The sequence below is a fragment of the Nicotiana tabacum genome, chromosome 6 (assembly GCF_000715075.1).
Source record: "Nicotiana tabacum cultivar K326 chromosome 6, ASM71507v2, whole genome shotgun sequence".
Classification (NCBI taxonomy): domain Eukaryota; kingdom Viridiplantae; phylum Streptophyta; class Magnoliopsida; order Solanales; family Solanaceae; genus Nicotiana; species Nicotiana tabacum.
The window spans coordinates 41,287,855-41,300,453 of NC_134085.1; the positions used below are offsets into that span (position 1 = coordinate 41,287,855).

The 12,599-nt window shown below is 38.1% G+C and overlaps 1 long non-coding RNA gene across 1 annotated transcript; it reads left to right on the forward strand.

The window, feature by feature from the left end:
• Nucleotides 1-4,803: 4,803 nt before the first annotated feature.
• On the forward strand, nucleotides 4,804-11,906 carry LOC107828873 (uncharacterized). Its single transcript, XR_012710313.1, has 2 exons — nucleotides 4,804-5,743; nucleotides 10,756-11,906. It is a non-coding gene; the product is annotated as an uncharacterized LOC107828873 (long non-coding RNA).
• The last annotated feature ends 693 nt before the right edge of the window (nucleotides 11,907-12,599 follow it).

The window sequence follows — 12,599 nt, forward strand, 5'->3', positions numbered from 1 at the left end:
ACTAAAAAAAATACTTTTGAGGATGAATAAAGAGTTGGAATACTTTGGAACTAAGGTCGAGTAAAATTCACCTTCAAATCATTGTGAAGATCGGGCTTGAGGATGTTTATCAATTGAAGTTTGTTGGAAAGTTTGTCACTAAGGGATGAAAAAATGTCTTGTGACCACGACACACCAAGAAGATAGACATGTTCGTCAATGCTGTGATCGCGAGAAGATACCATGTTTGACGTTCTTGAGGTTGGGAGGCCCTTTTTCTGCTACTCAAACACTTTATATCCTTTGCTACCCCTTTTGAGCCTGTGTTATTTTTTCTTTGACTACCCTCTTTTGGAATCAAGTTTAGAGTAAAAAAAAAAAGAAAAAGGAAAAACAAATCCATGTCCCAAGTGGGGCAGTTCTTAGAAAGTTCAAGTGAAAAAAAAGAAAAGATTTGTCAAAGGTCCATGCCCTTAAAAAAAATAGAAGTTAGGGCAAATTGTTTTGAAAACAAAAAGAAAAAAAAAGAAAAGAAAAGAAAAGAAAAGAAAAGAAAAAACAACAGAAAGAAAAAAAAATAGTTAGGTCAGATGTTTGAACTACGTTCGACCTGATTCCTTAAAAGAAAGGATACGTAGGCAGCCTCACGGTTCGGTCCAACCAAATAAGAATTTAGAAGAAAAAGAAAAAAAATAGAAAAATAGAAAAATCCAAAAATCTCCAGCATCCGAAACTGGGGCAGAGATTTTATTTCACTTTTGAAAGAGTCGATTCCAAGAGTTGTAAGTCCACAACCCCCTTTACTTTGAGTTTATTTTGAGCCTTCATGACGTCCTTTTTTTTCAACCCTATCCAAAATCCTTCCAAATAAAGACCTCCCGATATGCCTTCAAGAATGCCAAGAGAAGCATGCAATGAACAACGGTTGTCACATGCCGTAGAACACTGTCGAGTTTCTCACAAAAAGGGAAAGAAAAAGAAAAGAAAAATGAGAGAGTCTTATTAGTGAAAACCCTCACGGGCACTGTAAGACGACGGTAAGCAGAGATGAATAAATGAGAGATACTTGTTGGTGAAAACCCCTCGGGGCACCACTAGTCGAAAGTGAGTCGCGAAGCTGATGCAAAGAATTGGCACGAACAAGCCCAACTTCAAAGCTCATAAGAATAGCAAAAGGGAAGATTGAATTAGCTTGATAGATCAACCACTAAGTCCAAAATGCATGTCATGACCAGTAAGGCTAGTTATTGAAAAAAGTAAAAAAAAACGAAAAACAAATCTTCCTTCTATCCTTCCGACAGGGGCATTTTTTTTTAATACTTATTTCTTTGCATCATTTGTGTCCTTCACTCTGAGTCAGTCCTTGTCAAAACAAGCAAGAAAAGATTTCAAAATTTGCTACCAGCTTTTCAGTTGCACAAAGTGAATTTGGCCAGCACACTCAGTTGTTACTGTCAACATGCCTTGAGGATTCATGCAAAGGCTCCCCCTAAAGACTCTTGTCAGCCTACTTGGCGCAAGCAAAGATAACTGGTGATTCTCTCTAACAGACAAATTGCTCAAAAAGTAGGAAGTCATTTAAGATATCAGAAAAGGTCACCTAAGCAAAGATCTCCAGTTGGGATAAGGTCGTTTGAGTTGCAAATACAAATGGTACTGGGTGTGAAACAATCAGAGTTGGTGCAGAACAAAAGTCTCTTGAGACCGACTCAGGCCGGTTGAGCAAAATCCAAGCTGCTCAAGACTCAAGGCCACAAACCGACCATCACTTTCAAAACTGACAAAACTTTCTTTGTTTGAAACAGGAACAAAGCAGTGCAAGGAAAGAGGTTCCAAAAAAATGGAAATGAAAAGAAAAAACAAAGAGAAAAAAAAGCAAAAAAGCAAAAAAAAAGACAAAGAAAAGAAGAGAAGAGCCGACGAAGGGAAGTTTCTCAAATTTTTGCCTTTATTTGTCTTGTTAATATGTATAAAGTCATGCCATTGCTCTTTACATTTTCCTCCTAGGGTGATATGTCCTAGTCTGATGGATTTTCCTTCCAACAGATGTCTTCGTCTGACAAATTTTTCTCCTAAGATAGAGGACCTAATCTGATGAACTTTCTCCTAGGATCAAAATCTTAGTCTGATGAATATTTCTCCTAAGATACCAAAAATAAGTGACTTAGTCTGATGAACTTTCTCCTAGGATTAAAATCTTAGTCTGATGAATTTTTCTCCTAAGATAAAAAAAGAGACATAGTCTGATGAATTTTCTCCTAGGATCAAAATCTTATTCTGATGAACTTTCTCCTAGAATCAAAATCTTAGTCTGGTGAATTTTTCTCCTAAGATAAGAAAAGAGACCTAGTTTGATGAACTTTCTCCTAGGATCAAAATCTTAGTCTGATGAATTTCTCTCCTAAGATAGAAGACCTAGTCTGATGAATTTTCTCCTAGGATCAAAATCTTAGTCTGATGAATTTTTCTCCTAAGATAGAAGATCTAGTCTGATGAACTTTCTCCTAGGATCAAAATCTTAGTCTGATGAATTTTTCTCCTAAGATAAGAAAAGAGACCTAGTCTGATGAACTTTCTCCTAGGATCAAAAAAATCTTAGTCTGATGAATTTTTCTCCTAAGATAGAAGACCTAGTCTGATGAACTTTGACCTAGGATCAAAATCTTAGTTTGATGAATTTTTCTCCTAAGATAAGAAAAGAGAACTAGTCTGATGAACTTTCTCCTAGGATCAAAATATTAGTCTGATGAATTTTTCTCCTAAGATAGAAGACCTAGTCTGATGAATTTTCTCCTAGGATCAAAATCTTAGTCTGATGAATTTTTCTCCTAAGATAGAAGACCTAGTCTTATGAACTTTCTCCTAGGATCAAAATATTAGTCTGATGAATTTTTATCCTAAGATAAGAAAAGAGACCTAGTCTGATGAACTTTCTCCTACGATAAAAATCTTAGTCTGATGAATCTTTCTCCTAAGATAGAAGACCTAGTCTAATGATCTTCTCCTAGGATCAAAATCTTAGTCTGATGAATTTTTCTCCTAAGATAGAAGACTTAGTCTGATGAACTTTCTCCTACGATCAAAATCTTAGTCTGATGAATTTTTATCCTAAGATAGAAGACCTAGTCTGATGAATTTTCTCCTAGGATCAAAAACATAGTCTGATGAATTTTTCTCCTAAGATAAGAAAAGAGACCTAGTCTGATGAACTTTCTCCTAGGATCAAAATCTTAGTCTGATAAATCTTTCTCCTAAGATAAGAAAACCTAGTCTGATGAATTTTTGCCTAGGATAATAATTTTTTTTTAAAAAAAGAGGATGTCTCGATTAAAAAAAAGGTGTTGGGGTAATTTGTTTAAAAGAATGATTTTATCCAAAAAAATGAAAAAATGATGATTTTTGTAACAAAAAGAAAAGAAAAAGGAAAAAAAATCCTTCTTGGTTCATTTTAGCATAGGTACACAAGTCAGTAGTCCCATTTTTCCAACATAGGGTCTCCACTTCCTAGTTGATTTTATTTTAGACATAGAGTCTCTACTCCCTAGTCTTCTTTTTCAATATAGGGTCTCACTCCCTAGTTGATGCCAGCATAACCTAGTAATATTTTCCAACATAGGGTCTCCACTCCATACTTGATTTTATTTTAGGCATAGGGTTTCCACTCCTTAGTCTGTTTTTGTAACATAGGATCTCCACTCCGTAGTTGATTTTATTTTAGGCATAGGGTCTCCACTCCCTAGTCTTATTTTTCCAACATAGGGTCTCCACTCCCTAGTTGATTTTATTTTTAGACATAGGGTCTTCACTCCCTAGTCTTTGTTTTCTTAGGGTATACCAACCCCGACTTTTAATTGCTTTCAATAAAAAAAAGTTTAGATTTTTGTTACAATAACTCACGAAATTTTCCTAGTGAAAACTGGGGCAGAAAATTTCATTCTTTTGTTTGCTTTGGTACCTGAACAGGTTTTTACCACGAGACACAAGGTTTGAGATGACCTAAACAATGAGTCTTAATCCAAAAAAGAAAAAAAAGAAGAAAAAGAAAAGAAGTGAACTCAAAGTGTAGAAGCGGAGAAAAGATGTAGACTGCTCAAAACGTGTTTGAAGTCACAAGCTTTGCACGTCCCGCCTTGATCCAAGAAGTTGGAAAAGGAGAGAACCAGTACCTGCAGCTAACAAGAATCAAGATTCAGATCTGAGTCCACATGAAGAACTAACCAAAACTCAAGACCAAGCTTCAGAAGACTCATAGATAGGAATCTTGTACCTCGTAGTTAATAGGCTTAGCTAGTTTAGCGTTTGTTTTTCATTTTAATGTAATAAGGAGATCAGCAAGTAGAAATAGCAGAAACATCAGTGAAATCACAGCTTCTCGTAGTCCCAGCTACCAAAACTTCCAGAACAACACTGACTTGATTCCTCTATAGCCAAGGATATGTAGGCAACCTCCGAAGCAAGGTTCGGTCAGGCTCTTTCCAAAAGATGCTTCTCATGGAGTTTCCAAACGGGCAAAAATCGCTCGTAGTTGCTCATTTTATCTTTGCCCGAAAACCCTTCGTGTTTCCGAGCAAAGAGGGGCAGCTGTGAGCACGTGATTTTTGCCCTATATGAATAACTCCTACAGAATCCCAAGGAAATAGATTTTTTCTAATTATTTACCATTTTATAGGATTTTGTAGGATTTTTATTAATTGTTTGCATTTTGTGCACGTTTAATTTTTATTTTTATCATAAAAAAAATACCAAAAATATCATGCATTGCATTTAGGATTTGTTTAGATTGTTAGAATTAATCAGTAATTATTTCCTTTATAAAAAATTAAAAATCACAAAAAATAGCTCATTTTTACATTTTTGTCTTTTAATTTTGGTTTATTGATTTTCCACTTTTAATATAGATTTAAGTGAGGTTTATAATTTTTATATAGTTAATTAGTTTAATTTCATATTTTTTGATAATCTAGAATTTTAATTTTAGGATTTTTAATTAAAGAAGAAGAAAAAGAAAACAAAGGAAAAGGAATGAAAGAGGGGTAATATGAATTAGGCTAATTCTTGTACCTAAATCAGGCCCAAATCCCACCCTAAAAACTACCCAAACCCGTCCAAACCGCCCAGGCCCAAAACTCGACTCGACGCGCCTGACCCAACCTCCCCCTTTTAAATTAAAAACCTAGCTAAGACCAAGAGGAAGGATCGGTTCCTTAGACCTCTTGAGAAGCGAAACGACGCTCCCTTCTTCTCCTTCTATAGAAATCCAAGCAAAATCATACCTTTCCTCTCCAAAATTGCACACAAATAGACCCCTCTTCTTTTTTTCTTCATTTTCATTTTTTCGAAAACACACACAGAGAAAATCAGAACCCCGATGTTTCTGCGCAATTTGCCAGCGCCAAAACAAAAAAAAAGTAATAACTCTTTCTTCTCCAACCATCTTGCTCATGAGATCAGATCGGAAGTTGAGAGTAAATAACTGAAAACCAAAATATTCAGCAATAAAATTGAATTCGTGCTCTGCAAATACTGCTCTATTTTTTTTTTTGTTGATTTTCGTTTTCAAATCAGAGTGTTGCTTTGGCGGCCACTTCAAATATACTGGGAATGTCGAAATATTTGAGTTGGTTTTTTTTCAAGGCTAAATCGAGAGCTAAGAAGGCTGCTCGTTGTTGCGGGTTGCAACTTTGCTGGACTCCTAGTTAATTTCTTTGCTTTTCCAAGTTAGCCTTCATTCAGGAGTTGGGTACTTCTGCTCTCTTCAAGTGAGGTACATCTTTTGAATCTTGAAATTACATTTGGATATATAAATATACTTGATCTGGTTTGATGTCTTACTTCAACAAGATTTATGATTTGCTTAAACTGCACCACCATCTCCATTGGACAAATATATTATTTATGGCATCATTATATTGTGTGCAAATCAACAATGAGGTGTTATACTTGCATAAATAAATTTTTCCCATCAATGAATCAGTTAGTTGATTAACAACTGGAAGCAATTAACAAACAGACTTGGTTGAATTCACGATACTGAGATGTTAATTGAGCGTTTGTAAGGAAGAAACAATAAAAAAATTCCTAGTTTCATGATTATTTCTTTCAGTTGTTGTTTATAATAATATTTACCATGGATTAACTTGCTAAAAAAAAATTTTAAAAGTTTGAAGCTCAAAACTATTGAAAACAGTAAGAGGGCGTATGTATTTTAGCAGGATATATATGATATTCGTTAGCTGCTATTTCTTGCTGACTCTATATGGTATTGAAGTTTAGCCATGAATGTTTTTCCCTTTGTTTCGTTACTTTAGGTAGTTATTTGGCATTTTGCTTCCTCATGTTTAGATTGTTGTTATCCAAATGTTTGTCATAATAGGTGCTTATACATATTCTGGATGATTTTAATTTGTCTTAATAGTTGCTTATACATGTTCTGAAAGATTATAGTAATTTTAATTCCTCAAAATACTCTTTTCATCAAATAAGTTCAATCAATAACCCATGGTCCTCACTTAATTAATTTTAATCCTTTAGAAATCGAGGTGTGCCATTTAGTTGAATTTTCCATGGCCCTCGCAAACTTGAAAGTGCGTAGTAGCTTTAGGCGCATAATTTAAATTACCTTAAACTCGGGTGTGCATTTCATGTGACCCAAATCGAAATCTCAACAACGTTAAATAAAATGTGTCAAGGACTGCGGGTGCATTTCATGTGGCGTGGCTCAAGACATGTTTTAGATAACGTTGAATCTTCCTAAAACTAATTAAAAGCGGATAATAAGTTAAAAATATACCATAGGCTAAAACATGTAATAAATCAGATAATAGACCAATTATAATAGTTTAAGCGACCGTGCTAGAACCACGAAATCCAAGGGTGCCTAACACCTTCCCTCGGGTTAGCAGAATTCCTTATTCAGAATTTCTAGTTCGCAGACTTTAAAAGGAAAGTTGAATTTTCCTCGATTTGGGATTTAAAAATAAACCGGTGACTTGGGATACCATAAAACAAACCATCCCAAGTGGAGACTCTGAATAAAATAAATAAATAATCTCATTTTGAATAATGTCACTTAAAGTGGAAAAACTCCCTTCTACTACCTTCAGGTAGTGTAAAAAGGAGGTGTGACACGTGGTATTAATGATGCAGGGTAGGGTATGTGGACCCAATGTTGATGGGCTTTGGGGGTTGATTCTAGAGGAGGCCCATAGTTCGCGATATTCTATTTATCTGGGTGTCGCGAAGATGTACCAGGATTTGAGATAGCACTATTGGTGGAGGCGGATGAAGAAGGATATAGTTGGGTTTGTAGCTCGGTGCCTCAATTGTCAGCAGGTAAAGTATGAGCACCAGAGATCGGGTGGGTTGCTTCAGTAGATAGAGATTCCGGAGTGGAATTGGGAGCGGATCACCGTGGACTTCGTAGTTGGACTTCCACGGACTTTGAGGAAGTTCGATGCCATTTAGGTGATTGTGGATAGGCTGACCAAGTCCGCGCACTTCATTCCTTTGTGTACTACCTATTCTTCGGAGCGGCTGATAGAGATTTATATCCGGGAGTATGTTCGTCTGCATGGTATTCCAGTTTCCATCATTTTAGGCTTAGGTAAACAGTTCACATCCTGGTTCTGGAGGGCCGTACAACATGAGTTGGGTACTCGAGTGGAGTTGAGCACATCATTTCACCCTTAGACGGACGGACAATCCGAGCGCACTATTCAGATCCTTGAGGATATGCTCCGTTCATGTGTGATGGAGTTTGGAGGTTCTTGGGATCAGTTCCTGCCAATAGCAGAGTTTGCCTACAACAACAGTTATTAGTTTAGCATTCAGATGGCATCGTATGAGGCTTTGTATGGTAGGCGGTATAGTTCCCCGATGGGTTGGTTCGAGCCGGGCTAGGCTAGATTGTTGGGCACATACTTGGTTTAGGATGCCTTGGAGAAGGTTAAGGGCTAGATTGTTGGGCACATACTTGGTTTAGGATGCCTTGGAGAAGGTTAAGGTGATTCAGGATAGGCTCCATACAAACCAGTCCAAACAGAAGAGCTATGCGAATCGAAAGGTTCGTGATGTTTCCTATATGGTTGGAGAGCGGGTCTTGCTTCGGGTTTTGCCTATGAAGGGCATTATGAGATTTGGGAAGAACGGTAAATTAAGTCCGAGGTTTATTGGTCCTTTTGAGATATTGCGACGTGTTGGGGAGGTTGCTTATGAGGTTGCCTTACCTCCCAGCTTGGCAAAAGTTCATCTGGTATTTCATGTTTTGATGCTCCGGAAGTGTCACGGTGATCCGTCACACGTGTTGGATTTTAGTTCAGTCTAGTTGGACAAAGATCTATCTTATGTTGAGGAGCCAGTGGTGATATTGGACAGGCAGGTTCGAAAGCTGTGGTCAAAGAACATTGCATCAGTGAAGGTTCAGTGGCGGGTTCAGTTGGTCGAAGAGGCGACTTGGGAGGCCGAGCAGGATATGCCCAGTCGTTACCCTCATCTTTTCACTACTTTAGGTATGTCTCTATGCTCGTTCAAGGACGAACAAATATTTTAAGAGGGGGAGGATGTAATGACCTGGCCGGTCATTTTAAGAATTAATGCACTGATACCCTATTAACTGCTTTCCCCGTGTTTGTTTCTGCTATTATGATTTGCCGGGATGATTCACTGTGATTTTCAGAGTGTTTTAGGACACTTAGTCCCTCAATGAAAGCTTAATCTTTAGAATTTGCTCTGTAGTCGGAGCAGTGTGAAGACAACATCGAAATGGAATTTCCGTCGATTCCGTTAGCTCTATTGGGTGATTTCGGGCTTAGGGGCGTGTTTAGATTGTGTTTTGGAGGTTCGTAGCTTAGTTAGGCTTGAAATGCCGAAAGTTGAATTTTTAAAGTGTCCGGATCAATAATGAAATTTTGATATCGGGGTCGGAATCCAATTCCAAAATTTGGAATAGCTCCGTAGTGTTGAATGTGACTTGTGTACAAAGTTTGGAGTCAATCGGACTTGGTTTGGTTGGTTTGGGAATTAGTTGTAGGATTCTTGAAATTTCAAGTTCCTTAGGTTTGGATTGGAGGGTGATTCGTGGTTTTAGCATTGTTTGATGTGATTTGGGGGTTGGACTAAATTCATATGATGTTTTAGGATTGTTTGGTATGTTTAGTTGAGGTCCCAAGGGCCTCGGGTGTGTTTCAGATGCTCAACGGACCATTAATGGACTTGGAGAAGGATCAGATTTTTCTTGTTTTTCTGTTGCAGACTTCCCTTCATCGCGATCGCGTGAGGAGGCTCGCGATTGCGAAGGCTTAGATGAGGCAGAGTGAATTTTGTTCTACGTGATCGCAGGAAAAGGAATGTGAATGTGTAGTATTGGTAGAAGGTTGAATCACGAACGTGTGGGCTATGCCATGTTCGCGAAGAGGAAGAAGTGAGGCAGCTGTGGAGTGGGAGTTTCTCTTCGCGATCGCGTGAGGTCAACCACGATTGCGTAGACCTAAGCAGTGCAAGCATCGCATTTGCATGGAGAGTATAGCGTTCGCGTAGGGTAAATCTGGGAGCCAGCAAAGTTGCTCTTCGCAATCGTGTGGGGGCTTCCGCGATCGCGATTAAGGTCGCGTCTGGGCAGAACATAAAGTTCAAAATCGAGGGTTTTGAGTTCATATCACAAAATTGAATTGGGAGCTCGGTAGGAGACGAATTTTGGTAAGATTTTCGAAGGAAGTTTGCGGGTAATGATTCTTATCTCCTTTTTGCTTATAACCCATTAATCTAAACATGAATTCATCTTCTAATTTCGGATTTTGGGTGAGAAATTGGGGGAAAATTTGGAAAAGTTCTTAGGCCTAATTTTGGGGTTTTGATCAAGATTTTGGTATTGGATTGGAGTAATTTTTGTATGGTTAAACTCGTGAGTGAATGGGGGTTCATAATCCGTAACTTTTACCCGATTTCGAGGCGTGGGCCCAAGGAGGATTTTTGGGTGTTTTTCTATTTTCTTGCCTTAGCTTCGATTTCATTAGATAATGTTTACCGTGAAAATGGTAATAACAATTAAATTTGTTGATGAGACTCTAAAAATATGTGATCTATTTTTATGCTAGTTGTTTAGAGCAGTGGATGCTAGATATGTGAAGATAAAGGTGAAATGCGAGCTAAAACAACATTACAATCAAACCAATGAGTTAGCTATCCGGGCCTCAAGCTAACCGATGAAGGGCCTTGAGGTCTATGCCTGGGCTCGGGCTTGAGCGGTCGGGGGTAACCGGGAAGGGACTAATAGTTAGAATATAATTAAAGGAGGCTTTTTACGCCGATATCAAGCAATAAATAAAGAATGGGTACGAAAGCAATAAATGAAAGTGGTAGTCTCGAGCGGGTGAGTTAGAGAGAAAAGAGAGAGAGTTGTTATTTATATTGTATAGAATAGTTAGAGCAACAGCAGCCCTTTACAAGGTGGTGAGGATCCCCTTTATATAGGAGGAGAAATACAACATAGTACAGAATGCATTAATTGTAAAGATACGGATATGGACGGCTAGACATGATACCATACTCTGCCAGTGTTACCTGCTCGCCTTAGGAATTCCCCATCCTCGGCATTGTCATTAGGTCAAGCGTAAATGAACATCGAGGGAGAGAGCTCGACTGCAACCCCACAGCCTCGAGATCTCGATATAACTTCTCGAAGCCCCTTAATGATGAGAAATTGGACCCTCCGATTTTACTGTATACAGATAAATTAGTTGTTTGTAGTTGTATTTACGTTATGATAATAAATTTGATTAGATTTGGGCCACCCGGAGTTGGATACTAGTGGCAAGAGCGTGGTTTCGGATTGATTTTGAGCCGGTTTGAGGTAAGTGACTTGCTTAACCTTGTGTGATGGAAACTCCCCTTAGGATTTTGGTGTTGTTTGTTATATGAGTGTCGTGTACGTGAGGTGACGAGTGCGTACACATGCAAATTTTTGAAAACCCCTGTTTTATTAAGTAAATATTTGTGTTTTTTCTTGTAATTGAGCATTTCTTGTACTTGAAGCCTCTTGTTTAGGTTAGGAAAAGCATGCCTATGTGTTCTAGTTGTTTTACCGTCTTTAACTGCTTACTTGTATCATGTACATCATGTTTAGTGTAGAATTCCTATTTATTTACGAATAGTACTGTAGTTTCCTTCTTGCTACTGTTGTTTGTTTACTTTGGGACTACGGGACGATATCACGGGAGATCCCCCTGCATGTTTACTTTGGGACTACGGATCAGTATTCCGAGAGATCCCCCTGCACATTTATATTTGAGACTACGGGACGACACCCAGGAGATTCACCTGTACTGGATATTTACTTTGGGACAACAGATTGGTATTCTGGGAGATCCTCTGCACATTAACGTTTGGGACTACGGGACGATTTCCCGTGAGATACCCTGTTGCTATTTCTCTGTACTGAGTTACATTCTCCCTGTGATTTTATTCTCTTTCAACTGTTAGTGCTTTAATTATACTGTTACATTTTATACTGTCTTACCTCGTTTTATGTTTATAACCAGTAGGGCCCTGACCTTCCTCGTCACTACTCGACCGAGGTTAGGCTTGGCACTTACTGGGTACCTCTGTGGTGTACTCATTCCCTTTGCAGCACATGTTTTTCATGTGAATATCCAGGTTCTTTGGCCCAACCATATTATCGGTGAGGAGAGGCGACCTTCAGAGACTTTGAGGTATATCTGTCGCGCCCGCAGACCGAGGAGTCCCTCTCTATTCTCCCCTCTAGCTTTAGCTCTCCTGTATTTACTTTTGTTTTGACATTCTGGAGTTAGAACACTTTGTAGTTATTCTATAGCTTGTGATTTCATGAGATTCTAGGTTTTGGGATTGTTGTTGTTGGTCGAGAGTGTTATTATGGTATATGCAGAGCGGCATTTTAAACTTTTTTTCTTATATTTCCCCGTAAATTACTAGTTTTGTATCTTTATTTCCTTTTTTCGCAAATTGTTAGGCTTACCTAGTCATAGAGACTAGGTGCCGTCACGACAGTTCATGGAGGGAGAACTTGGGTCGTGACACCTGCATTATCACTTATCCTTGATAGAATGTACTTACAATAATAGCTACAAGTCAATTATAGGCATGCCTCCTTATGATGATATATATGGGAGAAAATGTAGAACTCCTCTTTGTTGGAAAGAGGCTGGTGAAAGGAAATTAGTGGTTCTTAAGATTGTGCAACAAACTGAAGATAGGGTAAAAATCATTAAGGATCGCTTAAAATTACTTCAAATAGACAAAAGTCTTATGCTGATCTTAAGAGGCGTGAAATTGAGTATAAAGCGGGTGATAAGGTATTTTTAAAGGTTTCTCTATGGAAGAAGAATATGAGATTTGTCAAAAAGGTAAGCTTAGTCCTCGATTTATTGGATCTTATGAAGTGCTTGAGAGAGTTGGCCCAGTTGCTTATAAACTAGATCTTCCACCTGAGTTAGACAAGATCCATAATGTCTTGCATGTTTCTATGCTTAGAAGATACCGCTCAGATCCATCGCATGTTCTTCTGATTGAATCTATTGAAATCAGTTATGATTTGATAAATAAATAAGAACCAATCCAAATCTTAGCACATGATATAAAAGAACTTA